The sequence below is a fragment of the Apium graveolens genome, chromosome 3, assembly GCF_009905375.1.
Source record: "Apium graveolens cultivar Ventura chromosome 3, ASM990537v1, whole genome shotgun sequence".
Taxonomy (NCBI): Eukaryota; Viridiplantae; Streptophyta; class Magnoliopsida; order Apiales; family Apiaceae; genus Apium; species Apium graveolens.
In genome coordinates this window covers 5,743,778-5,756,230 of record NC_133649.1, presented here as the reverse complement: position 1 = coordinate 5,756,230, position 12,453 = coordinate 5,743,778, and the positions used below count along the sequence as shown (strand labels likewise).

At 30.7% G+C, this 12,453-nt stretch overlaps 1 long non-coding RNA gene across 2 annotated transcripts; it reads left to right on the top strand.

The window, feature by feature from the left end:
* The first annotated feature begins 9,338 nt into the window (after nt 1–9,338).
* On the top strand, nt 9,339–12,242 carry LOC141710544 (uncharacterized). Of its 2 annotated transcripts, XR_012570960.1 has the most exons (5): nt 9,339–9,671; nt 9,944–10,043; nt 10,897–11,074; nt 11,189–11,334; nt 12,201–12,242. It is a non-coding gene; the product is annotated as an uncharacterized LOC141710544 (long non-coding RNA). The 2 variants fall into 2 exon arrangements; XR_012570959.1 differs by lacking the exon at nt 12,201–12,242 and having other exon boundaries at nt 11,189–12,143.
* The last annotated feature ends 211 nt before the right edge of the window (nt 12,243–12,453 follow it).

Genomic DNA, 12,453 nt, shown 5'->3' with positions numbered 1-12,453 from the left:
TATTGTAATTTCTCATTTTCTAGTGTGTCTAAGGTACACAATGAAAGAAGAGTTGTGAAATTTTGCCTTATTAATGATACTAGACTCGTGTATGCACACAAAATATTACCAATCTATCTATATTATACTATTATAAGCAGAACACCCTCTATTTGTTAGTTGCTCCGTACAGTTATTTTGTAGTTGCTCGGTACAGTTGTTTGGTACGACAAATAATAAAATATTATTATATTAATATTTAAACTACTCTCATGGATTCAGGGTTCGAACCCCGTTAACAGCTTCTTATATTTAAACTTTTATATTCCTTATTTAAACAATATATTATATTATATTATTTATTTTCAGTCAAGTATCAAATTATTATAAAACATATATTGTTATAATTTATTATATTCTTCGATTTATTTTTCAACTATTAAAAATTATATTATAAAATATATTATTAGAAACTATCGAATGTTAAAAACAATTCGTGCATCACACGGGTTATAGGCTAGTAATAAGTTAAGCCCATGGCTTGACAGACCGTTGTAATTTGGTATAGGAAGATTTATCATGTAATTGAATAATTGCTTAATGTTTATATAATTACAAATTTGTAATTTGTTATAGAAAAATTTATCATGTAATTGAATAATTGCTTAATGTTTATTTAATTACAAGTTTGTAATTTGTTATAAGAAGATTTATCATGTAAGTGAATAATTGCTTAATTCTTATATAATTACAAGTTCAATTGCATATATGATTACAAATTTAATTGTATATATGATAATAGTTGTGTTTGGTTGTAATGTGAAAGCAATTTAATTTAATTTTTTTTATAATGATTCATATGTTTTATTTATTCATTCAATTCTTTTCATCTACTTTTGTCACTTGACCATTTAAAATAATTTGGAGTTACTAAATTTTTTTTAAAAAAAACAAGAAATAATTTGACATTATGGTACTGCTTTGAACTATGTTGTTATAATTTTAAAAGAATAAAAATTATCACTAAATGCACTAAATGTGGTATCTGGTAATCCGTAATATCAATATAATGGTTGCCCTTCATCACAGCTAAACCATGTCTTCCTTTGTCATTTATACCTGAGAGCAAAGAACTCACCCTATCCCCCTCTCTCTTCTAAATCATGTCTTATCCCCACTCTGATGCTAATAACAAAGAAAACATCCCCAAAACTTTCTCCTCTTCAATGGCAATGGGTGTGCACCAGAATGCTCACAGAAAAAGAAGTGAAAAACCAAGGAGTGTCGGCCCGTCTTATGTTGGGATTTTAATCTAAATTATATGTTTACTCCATGCATGTTTTAATTATCACTACAAGAATTCAGGCCATTTACGACGGGTTTTTTTGAACTGAAATCGTCGTAATTGAGGCATTTATGACGAAAATATTTCGTCGTTTTTGCTCGAGTAGTAAGTTCATTTTTCCTCACAAAATAAAATTTTGTCGGAATTTAAATTTTCGTCAGAAAATAAAATTTCGTCGGAAGTTCAATTTTTCGTCACAAATAAAATTTCGTTAAAAGTTCAATTTTTCGTCACAAAATAAAATTTTGTCGCAAGTTAGGAATTGAAACCTACTTACGAAGGAATATGTGATGAACAAGAGTCGTAAATAGCCGAGTAATCCAAAAATATTAAAAACATTAATATGTTTTTTTTGTCAGGTTTGTAGGCATTTTTTGGCTTTTAAAGTAATTCAGTAATCTCTCTAATATCACATAATTTGCATACAGTTGTAGCGCAAATCAACACCAATTTTAAATATAAAAATTTTATAACAAACAATTCACTTGATTAAATGAAAATACAAAAAAATATCATTGTTTGAATAAATACAGTTCACAAGCGTTAGGTGGTCACAAAAATGAACACAAGTTAGAAAGGACCTTGCTAATTCTAAGCATTAGGTTTCAACTTTACATACAAGACCCAAACCCCACTTCCTCATCTCCCAAAAACACCCCGACACATCAACCACCCTTCAAATTCTACACAAACCCAAAAATCACTATAGAAAAACAAACCCCATCTCATTGAGGCATTCCATCAAGCACGTTCCGAGCAATATCACAAACCCTCATTTTACAATAAAAATTGATCAAACAAAAGTCAAAAAAGCACGATAGCAAACCCCAAGTTCAAAAGCCACACAATGCAGCCGACCACCGACGTCGACCTTGCTGTGCCGGTCGTTCGCGGGAGGTTTCTTCACCGGCGCATGGACGACGACTCGCTGTTGTGTGCCGATAACTGCGCCTGTGAGTCCATCGGAGTTTGACATGGTGAGTTAGTTTTAGAGAGAGAAAGTGGGGGGTTTTAGAGAGAGAGGTGGGTGAAAAATGACAGAGAGTGATTGAGGAGAATGGTGGAGGCAGACGAGGGAAAATTGTGTTTCATTTGTCACCTTACAACGGTTTAGATACCTCCTCACTGGTGATCAAGGGTGTGGATTGATTACAAAATAGCAATCCAAGTGACATGCTGCTCTCAAATGAGATATTGCCATGTGTCCAACATACAAGCCTAACTATTTATCTATGTTTTAGTGTTTTTCTTTGCAATTATGCTATTTTTTTCTATGAATGTATTAATAACTAATCGTTGTTTTCTTACTTTGTTTAAAGATTTGTTATTGTAGACTTTTTGATTCATGCGGAACCAAAAGTTTTGTCAGGGAAGGTGTATAATATCAAGTTTACAGAGATTTTAAATTGAGTGTGTGGGTAAGTATAGCTCCTAATAATACATATTTTTTTGTTTACTTAGATGCTATTTCGAGTTTATATTTAAACTAGCTTAAATCCCGTACGATGCACGGGTTCCGTTAATATTTAAATTTTTTATTTATTCCGTTATATATTAATTTTAAAATAACTATATAAATATTTAATAATTATAAATTTATAATTAAATTTATAGGATAACCCTGATAATACTTTAGTAAGATAAGTTAGTAGTCTAGTGGATATATAACATTATTTATTTATTTATTAATAATAGGATAAATTCTGGTTGTATTTTAGTTAGATAAGTAGACTATATTTAGTAGTTGAATAATTTAGTAGTATAAAAAATATATAATACTATTTTCTTATTATTTTAATAACCAAAATTAAAAAACTAATTTTAATTGATTTGCCATTTAACAGTCAAACATGAGTTTGACTAGTACAACTAACTATTATTTAATCCTGAATCGGTGTTTCGATTATTTTAAAAATATTTTTCGATCAAACCATATAGATGTCAATATATATATATATATATTAGTGATATAACAAAAAATTTATATCAAAATAATTTTATTTTGTTTGCAATTTTTATAGTCAAACATGAGTGTGACTAGTACAACTAACTAGTGTTTAATCATGAATTGATGTTTCGATTATTTTAAAAATATTTTTTCATGATCAAACCATATGGATGTAAATAAATATATATTAGTGATATAACCATAATTTCATATCAAACTAATTTTATTTGGTTTGCTATTTTAACAGTCAAGCATGAGTTTGACTAGTACAACTAACTAGTATTTAGTTCTGAATTAGTGTTTCATTTATTTTAAAAATATTTTTCAACGATCTAACCATATGGATGTCAATAGATATATATATTAGTGATATAACCAAAATATCATATCAAAATAATTTTATTTGGTTTGCAATTTTTACAGTCAAACATGAGTTTGACTAGTACAATTAATTAGTGTTTAATTCTGAATTGATGTTTCGATTATTTTATAAATATTTTTACAGGATCCAACCGTATCGATGTCAATAGATATATGTATATAAGTGATATAACCAAAATTTCATATGAAAATAATTTTATTTGGTTTATCATTTTAACAGTCAAGCATCAGTTTGACTAGTACAGCTAACTAGTATTTAATCCTGAATTGGTATTTTGATTATTTTAAAAATATTTTTTAACAATCCAACCGTATGGATTTCAATATATATATACATATATATTAGTGATATAACCAAAATTTATATCAAAAAAAAATTATTTGGTTTGACATTTCGAGTATCAGTTTGACTTGTACATCTAACTAGTATTTATTCCTGAATTGGTGTTTTGATTATTTTAAAAATATTTTATAATGATCCAACCGTATGGATTTCAATAGATATATATATTAGTGATATAACCAAAATTTCATATCAAAATAATTTTATTTAGTTTACCATTTTAACAATCAAGCATCGGTTTTACTAGTACATCTGACTAGTATTCAATCATGAATTGGTGTTTCGATTATTTTAAATATATTTTTCAATGATCCAACCGTATGGATGTCAATAGATATATATATTAATGATATAACCAAAATTCCATATCAAAATAATTTTATTTGGTTTGCCAATTTAACAGTCAAGCATCAGTTTGACTTGTACAGCTAAATAGTGTTTAATCCAGAATTGGTGTTTCGATTATTTTAAAAATATTTTTCAATGATCCAACTTTATGGATTTAAATATATATATATATATATATATATATATATATATATATTAGTGATATAACCAAAATTTCATATCAAAATAATTTTATTTAGTTTGCCATTTTAACAATCAAACATCAGTTTGACTAGTACATCTAACTAGTTTTTAATCATGAATTGGTGTTTCAATTATTTTAAAAATATTTTTCAACGATCCAACCGTATGGATGTCAATAGATATATATATATATTAGTGATATAACCAAAATTTCATATCAAAATAATTTTATTTGATTTGTTATTTTAACAGTCAAGCATCAGTTTGACTTGTACAGCTAACTAGTGTTTAATCCTGAATTGGTGCTTCGATTATTTTAAAAATATTTTTCAACAATCCAACCATATGGATTTCAATATATATATATATATATATATATATATATATATATATATATATATATATTAGTGATATAACCAAAATTTCTATCAAAATAAATTTATTTGGTGTGCCATTTTAACAGTTAAGCATGAGTTCGACTAGTACAACTAACTGGTAATTAGTTCTGAATTTGTGTTTCGATTATTTAAAAAAAATCATTGATCCAACCGTATGGATGACAATATATATATATATATATATTAGCCATAATCAATGTTTCATATTAAATTATTTTATCAAAATATTTAATTTTTTTTCTGAAATTCTTGAAATGTTACCCAAATAAATAAATGATGACATTAATATGGTTGGATCATGAATAATATTTTTAAAAATTAAAATTAGCAAAAATCATGTGTTAATTTCCGTCGTAAATTAGATGTTCAAATATTTTCTGTCACAAATATTTCGTCGTAAATTTAGGTGTAATATTTTTTTTTGTTTAATTTCAAGTTAAAATTTTAATAAAAATATTTAACTTACGACGAAATGTTCAAATCGTCGCAATTTTAAATAATTTTTATTTTCCCGCCAAAAATTTTGGGAAAAAGTTAAATTTCCCACTTTGATAACTTACGACGAATTTTAATTTCTGTCATAAATTTTAATAAAAATAATTAACTTACGACGAAATGTTTATATCGTCGCAACTTCAAATAATTTTTATTTTTGTTTAATCATATCGTGCATAATTTTATTAATAAAATACTAAACTTTTGACGGTTTTGGGTTTCGTCATAAATAATTACAACGTTTTACTTTTTTCCGTCGTAAATTGGGCGCACATTTTTTTCCGTCGTAAGTTGACCGTCGTAATTGGCCTATTTTGTTGTAGTGTATTTAGGCTAATATTTAGTCACCTAGTCAGTCACGTAGTTAGTCATGTAGTTTAGACTTGGTCATTTGTTTTAATTGAGCTATTTTAGGAGAGTCATGGGGTGATGGGAATGTTTGAGTTTTTCGAGGAGAAGGTTGCTTATTTGTAGCCATTATATTTATTAGTCTATATATTAGACGTGTAAGTTGTTTTTTTTTCTCTGATACTTAATAACAAAATATCTTCCTAGTTCTTCCAAAATAAGTGTTTATTGCACATGCTTATAAATATATATACATTAAATCTGTTCTTATATTCTACACTTGATATCCGAGCTAGGTAGTTTATGCCCAAGTACATGGTGAGAAAAACAAGCATGGACGTGCCAAAGATGAAGGAAGGTGTTGTTGGACTCAGTTATCCTACGTTGGCCAAAAACAATTACACGGCATGGTCGTTAAAAATGAAGGTATTTATGCGGGCACAAGGTGTCTGCGAAGCTATTGAGAATAGTGACCCAAAGAGTGTAATTGATCCAAAGGAAGGATAATGTGGCGTTGGCAGCCATTTATCAGGGAATTCCAGAAGACATATTGTAGTCTGTGGCGGAGAAAGAGACAGCCAAAGTGGCTTGGGATACTATCAAAATAATGTGTGTCGGAGCTGATCGTGTTCAGAAAGCAAAAGTGCAGACTCTTAGGTCCGAGTTTGAAGCTCTCAACATGAAAGAGACAGAAAATGTTGATGATTTCTCCATGAAATTGAATAATATTGTGAGTAATATTCGAGCTCTGGGAGATAAAGTGGAAGAGTCCTGTGTTGTGAAAAAATTACTACGAGCAGTCTCACCAAAATTTCTGCAGATTGTTTCAACTGTTGAAAAATTTGGTGACTTGGACAACATGTTTGTTGCGGAGTTAATCGGGAGGCTAAGTGCTCATGAAGAGAGTATTCGTGGACATGTTGAATATAATGAAAATCAGCTGTTGTTAACTCAGGAAGAATGGAAGGCAAGATCCCGTGGAGGATCATATAATAGAAATGGTGGACGTGACAAGAGCAAAATAAAATGCTATAACTGTAACATCTTTGGCCACTACGCTGCAGAATGTTATAAACAAAGACAAGACAAGAAACGAAAACAAGAAGTGAACCTCAAACATTAGGATGATGATGAACCAGCTTTGTTCTAGACAGAAGTAGCATGCCAGACGGGAAAATAGGAAATGCCAGACGGGAAAATAAGAAATGCTAGAAGGGTAAACAAGACATGTTAGATGGGCAAAGAAAAGGCCAGACGGGCTATATTGAAGTGCCAAATGGGCAGAAAAGTTGAAAGCCACACGGGCTAGGTTAAAAGCCATATGGGCTGCTAGTATTTGTTGAGGAAAATTTAGATTAAGGGGGAAATTGTTGGGATTTTAATCTAAATTATATGTTTAATCCATGTTTTAATTATTTAGGCTAATATTTAGTCACCTAGTTAGTCATGTAGTTTAGACTTGGTCATTTGTTTTAGTTGAGCTATTTTAGGAGAGTCATGGGGTGATGGGACTGTTTGAGTTTTTCCAGGAGAAGGTTGCTTATTTGTACCCATTGTCTTTATTAGTCTATATATTAGACCTGTATGTTGTTTTTTGTTTCTCTGAGACTTAATAACAAAATGTCTTCCTAGTTCTTTCAAAATAAGTGTTTATTGCACGTGCTTATAAATATATATACATTAAATCTGTTCTTATATTCTACAATTTATTCACCGGCATTGAGGATAGAGTCCATTGGCACACAGCCATCTTTTGTGGGACCAGTAAGGGAATCTCTTTCTTCCTCATTCTTCAGGAATCTTCTTCACATCCTAGACTATTTTATTGGGACCCGGAGAGAGGCTTCTATGTCGGCCCCTTTGGCCCCCAATCTAGTACCGGTCCCCATGGCTCCCTCTCCTGCACCAACTCCCTTGGTTCCTCCTGAACAACCTAGAAGAACTATGTTGTTTGGAGTTCCAGTCTTTTTCCAGCATTTTGCTCCCTCTCCTCCACCAGCCCCCTTGGCTCCTCAAGAACAACCTAGAACTACCATTGGAGTGTGAGACTTTTTCCAGCCTTCTGCTGCAACCATAGATCCTTCAGGTGATGGAGCATCCAGCGCTAGAGACGCCATAGATGAAGAGGAAGAGGAGGAAGAGGGAGGAAAGATGGATCTTGATTTAGATCTCAAGCTCTAGGTCGAGAGACCATGTATTAATGTTTAGTTTTCAACCAATTAGTTTATATTATGATGATATTTTACATACTTTTGATCCATATTATGTTTATCCATGGACTGTGTGGCTGATGGATATAAAACTAAAAGTAGATACCGAATTGAATAGATTACTGATATGGAAAATTCTCTAATCTTATTACTTTCTAAAAACTACTTCTGTAAAATATATATAAGAGAAAAAACCACATTCTCCTACAAAACACGTTCACATCTCCTATTTTATATCCACTAACTTCCTAAAAATAAGCAACTTCCTAGACTAAATCAAACTCTCCAACATTAACAAATAAAATTGGTTTATTACCAATCAGATAAATAAAAGACTAAGCATGTTTAGATTAAAACCAGCTCAACATACTCCTCGTTCATCTAATGGATCTTCAAGCTTCATGACACCCAACAAATTCCTCATCTTCTGAAATTTAGTCGCTTCCAACGCCTTGATCATTCACTATACCATAAATGGCCTATCGCAACATCCTCATCATGGATGTTGCTTAATTATGTTACCTTAGATATGTTACTTTTAGCCTACTACAACATTATTCTTTTGGTGTTACCTTAGCTGCAAACTTGGTGTTACCTTAGATAAAAAGTGTTAAACATTGCAACATTATGAATAATGTTGCCTTAGATTATTAATAAACAAATACTTTTTTTTTGCAAAAGGAAGAATTAAATATTATTTCGAATTCAGAAATTTCTAAACTGTATGAATGTAATTAATTTATTTTTCTTAAAAATAAGCGTTTTCAACATAAGTCAATTTATTTTTTAATAGTATAAAAAGATTTTATTTTATTAAATTTATGTAATATTTTTTTTACTTCAACAAAATTAAATATTAATTTTGAGTGAAAACATAAATGTATAAAATTAATAACTACATTTTAAAGTAAATAAAAACTTATTAGATAAGTGAGTTAGTACTTTTAAATATTAGTTAAGATATTTATTGTTTAAATTTAAAATTTTGAAAATAAATAAATCGAATACACGTAAATATAAAATGTAGCCCACTGATGAATTGTGGTAGAGATGAAATTTTAGAGCGGCAAAAACCCGCTCATTTTTTGCCATGGACCGCCTTTAATCTTTTTCACTAACCTGTCTCATTGTTTCAATCTCATCTGTACATATCTCTCTTTCTCCCCCCTCTCTCTCCTCTCTCTCATACGCTTTTAGTTTTTTCAAATTGGGTCTTCTTCAAAATACATGTGTTCAATTTAGATTGAATTCATTCTATTTTATTACTTAAATTGGGGCTAATTAATCTCTCCAGGGGATGTTGAGTAGGAAAAAATTGTTCTCTATTTTTCTATCTATGTTCCCCTTTATCAGATATCTTCTTTGTCTCTCTCATATATTCTTCAAAATAGGTTTTGAGACTTTGGTTTTATAGTTTAATCCGACTACTCAAATCTAGGCTTTTAAAATCGATTTGGTTCTTCAAATTAGGGGTTTTCGATTTAGTTTAATTGGATTTATTTGCTTCAATTTATTACAAGTACACGAAGATATGGAAGAAATTGCAGAGTAGAGTCTTGAACAACTGGAAGACAAACAAAGAACGAACCACTTCCAACATTGAATGAAACAGGAGAAGCACGAGCTAGTCCGAGTGAACCCTTCGAGCAAACAGATCAAGAGTGAGCACAAACAACCTGAAATTAAGATTGTAGTGAGTTCTTGTCTCTCTTTCTCTCTATCTCTCTCCCTCTCCGTCTCTCTCCCTCTCTCCCTCTGCGCTATTGCTTGTGCGCTTGTGTGTGTATATGTTTACGGTTGCGTGTTTTTGTATTTTTTTGGATTTAATATGGACTTTGGTTCTTCAATCAGGACTTTGGTTCTTCGATAAATTTCAATTAGGATTTTTTCTATTTACATATAATTTGGGTTGTATTTTTCTCGGTATGTTTTAACTTCTTAAAATTTATTATTTTGTTACATCAGATTTTTCATTACACCTTGTAAGCTCCACGGAATCTGAAATAAGAAGAAATATCAGCTTCACTATGAAGAATATATTCCAGAGAGGCCTTTTAAGTGAAAGGTTATTAATTCTGCGGTTTTCGTCTAATGATCATTTATCTTTTAACGTCTTAGAATATGAGAAAGTCATAACTTATTTTCTGGTTTGTTGTTTCCTTTTTAGAGTCGAAGAAGTTCAAATATTAACAGAGTGTGGTTTCCGGTTCTTGGTACACTTACTGTTAATCATGTATACATTATTATGCTGGAATTTATATTAGTCTGGATGTATGACAATATGACATCCTCAAATTTCTGCATAGATTTATGGTAATCTGCATGTATATATCCCTCTTCCTTATTGTAACTCTTTGTTTGCTATTTGAACGAGAAAGTCCTATAGATATGTTAAACAAAGCCCCGATTAGAATTTTGCTTTGTGTCACTGCTGTGGCAATTCACTGTTTTGCCTTTTGCTCCTTAAACATTAGTATCTATATAGCTGCATCTGTGAAGAGGGTTTTCATTGCATGATAATGCTAGGAGGTCATCCATAGGGCCATGACTCCTTTTTGTCCTGCTCTTGAAAATGGTAGTAGGTGCTTTTGCCTTCATGTTCTTCTGAAAGTACTTGCTTTTTATGTTTTGCAAAATGATTCCAGTTCCAAGCTTCCGCTTATAAAACAACCAATGTTGCCAAAAAACTTCTACATATCCGTTACAATATTATCTTCAGTATTCACCTTCTCTAAAGTAATATGCATTTCTTGTTTATGTTTGTTCATTAATTGTCAGGAGAGGTAATAAATCACCTTAAAATAAATATTTGTACTCAGTGTTACGTCTTAGTTTATAATATTCTCTGCCTAAGAAATTTTCTATCTAGTACAGATGTTAGTTTCCACCTAATCACTTTTATATTCTTTTGGTAACAGGGACAACTATTTCAATTAATGAAATAAACATTTACAATATCCAATCAGATTGGGGTGCTTGAGGACACAAAAAATTGTACTCTCTGTGGTATCTTACATGTTCAAAGTCGCTTTAGAGGTTATCAAGCTCCCCATCAATTTAGGGAGATAAGGAGATGAGTCACCACTCTCCAATCATGTATTTCTTTTTTTTTTCTTTTCAGATTTTTATATAATTGATGGCATGCTGTTTTGAGAGATCTGTTATCTTTGAGGGCTAGGAAATTGATCTTAATAATTATCATTACTGCAGTTTTAGAGATGAAAAAACTAGAAAGGACTTTTCTCCCTTATTAAGGAAACATCGGGCGGCTGTGATCATTCAAAAGCAGTACAAAGGCAGGATCAGCAGGAATATTTATAAAGATGTCTATGATGCATCAGTTCTTTTACAATCAGGTCCTAAATTTTTTTCATTTATTGTTGTCGGTCCATTGGCTGTTCAATTTTTTTTCCTATTCAGTTTGTGAAAATGTACACGTCAGATTGAAAACATAGGCCTTTGTTGAAAAGGCTTTGATCATTTTCTGACATGTCAGCAACTATGTATAATGAATCCTGGCGGACCTTAGATACAATATTATCTTTCATTAAAATTGATCAGGAGGTATGTATAATGAATAGCCTTCGTGGACTGTATTGTCCTTTAGGACCTTTATAGTGGAATCTTATTCATTGCAAGTTATTTGTAATGTAATGATAATATATACAGGTCCATTTCTGCATGATCTTTTTAGTATGAACAAGAAGTCGGGAACCTATTTACCTAGACTAGTCTGAAAGTGTGCAAAAATGATACTGTCTAAAGTGTTGGACTTGACATTAATTTGAAATATTTTCATGTATTGCCTAAAATAGTTGACCAGTGTCAAGAGGGATGAACTCTTCCCGTTCTGGTAGGCTGATTTTAGAGTTTCCCAACTTTTAGGGTTCTAGTAAAAGAAGCCCTTTTCTTGGTTGATGATTATGTCAGTAGCTTTTGTAGTGTTCGAAACATGGTTTGAGTGGATTGTTATGGTGATAATTTGAGTGAAATTGTACGAAAGACTTACTGATATTATTTATAGTATGAAATTTGAGGTTCTGAAAATGGTAGTAAGTGTTTTTGCCTTATGTTCTTTTAAAAGTACTTGCTTTTTGTCTTGCAAAATGATTCTTCCCTGACATACATTATTCATTACAAGCAAGTCTGGTATCTCTTTATTGTAATTCTTTTATTTCTTTTGGGTAATATTCATGGTCTAAATACTTTAATATTTCTTTAGTGGACTTTAGTACAGAATGGTGAGAAATGGGTTAAATGGAAGCCAGACTTCTTAGCACAACTGAAGAATCTGATACATGTGCTCTCTCTTTTACGTATTGCTAAATATAGCTGCCAGATTAGTTTAGTTAATTGCGATTCTCATAAATTAGACTTGTAATGTTTGTATTTAGTAGATTAAGAAGTTTGGGATGTATTAGATATAGTACATTTAAATTGTACATCGGTTTTATGAAATGGTATTGTTGGATGGA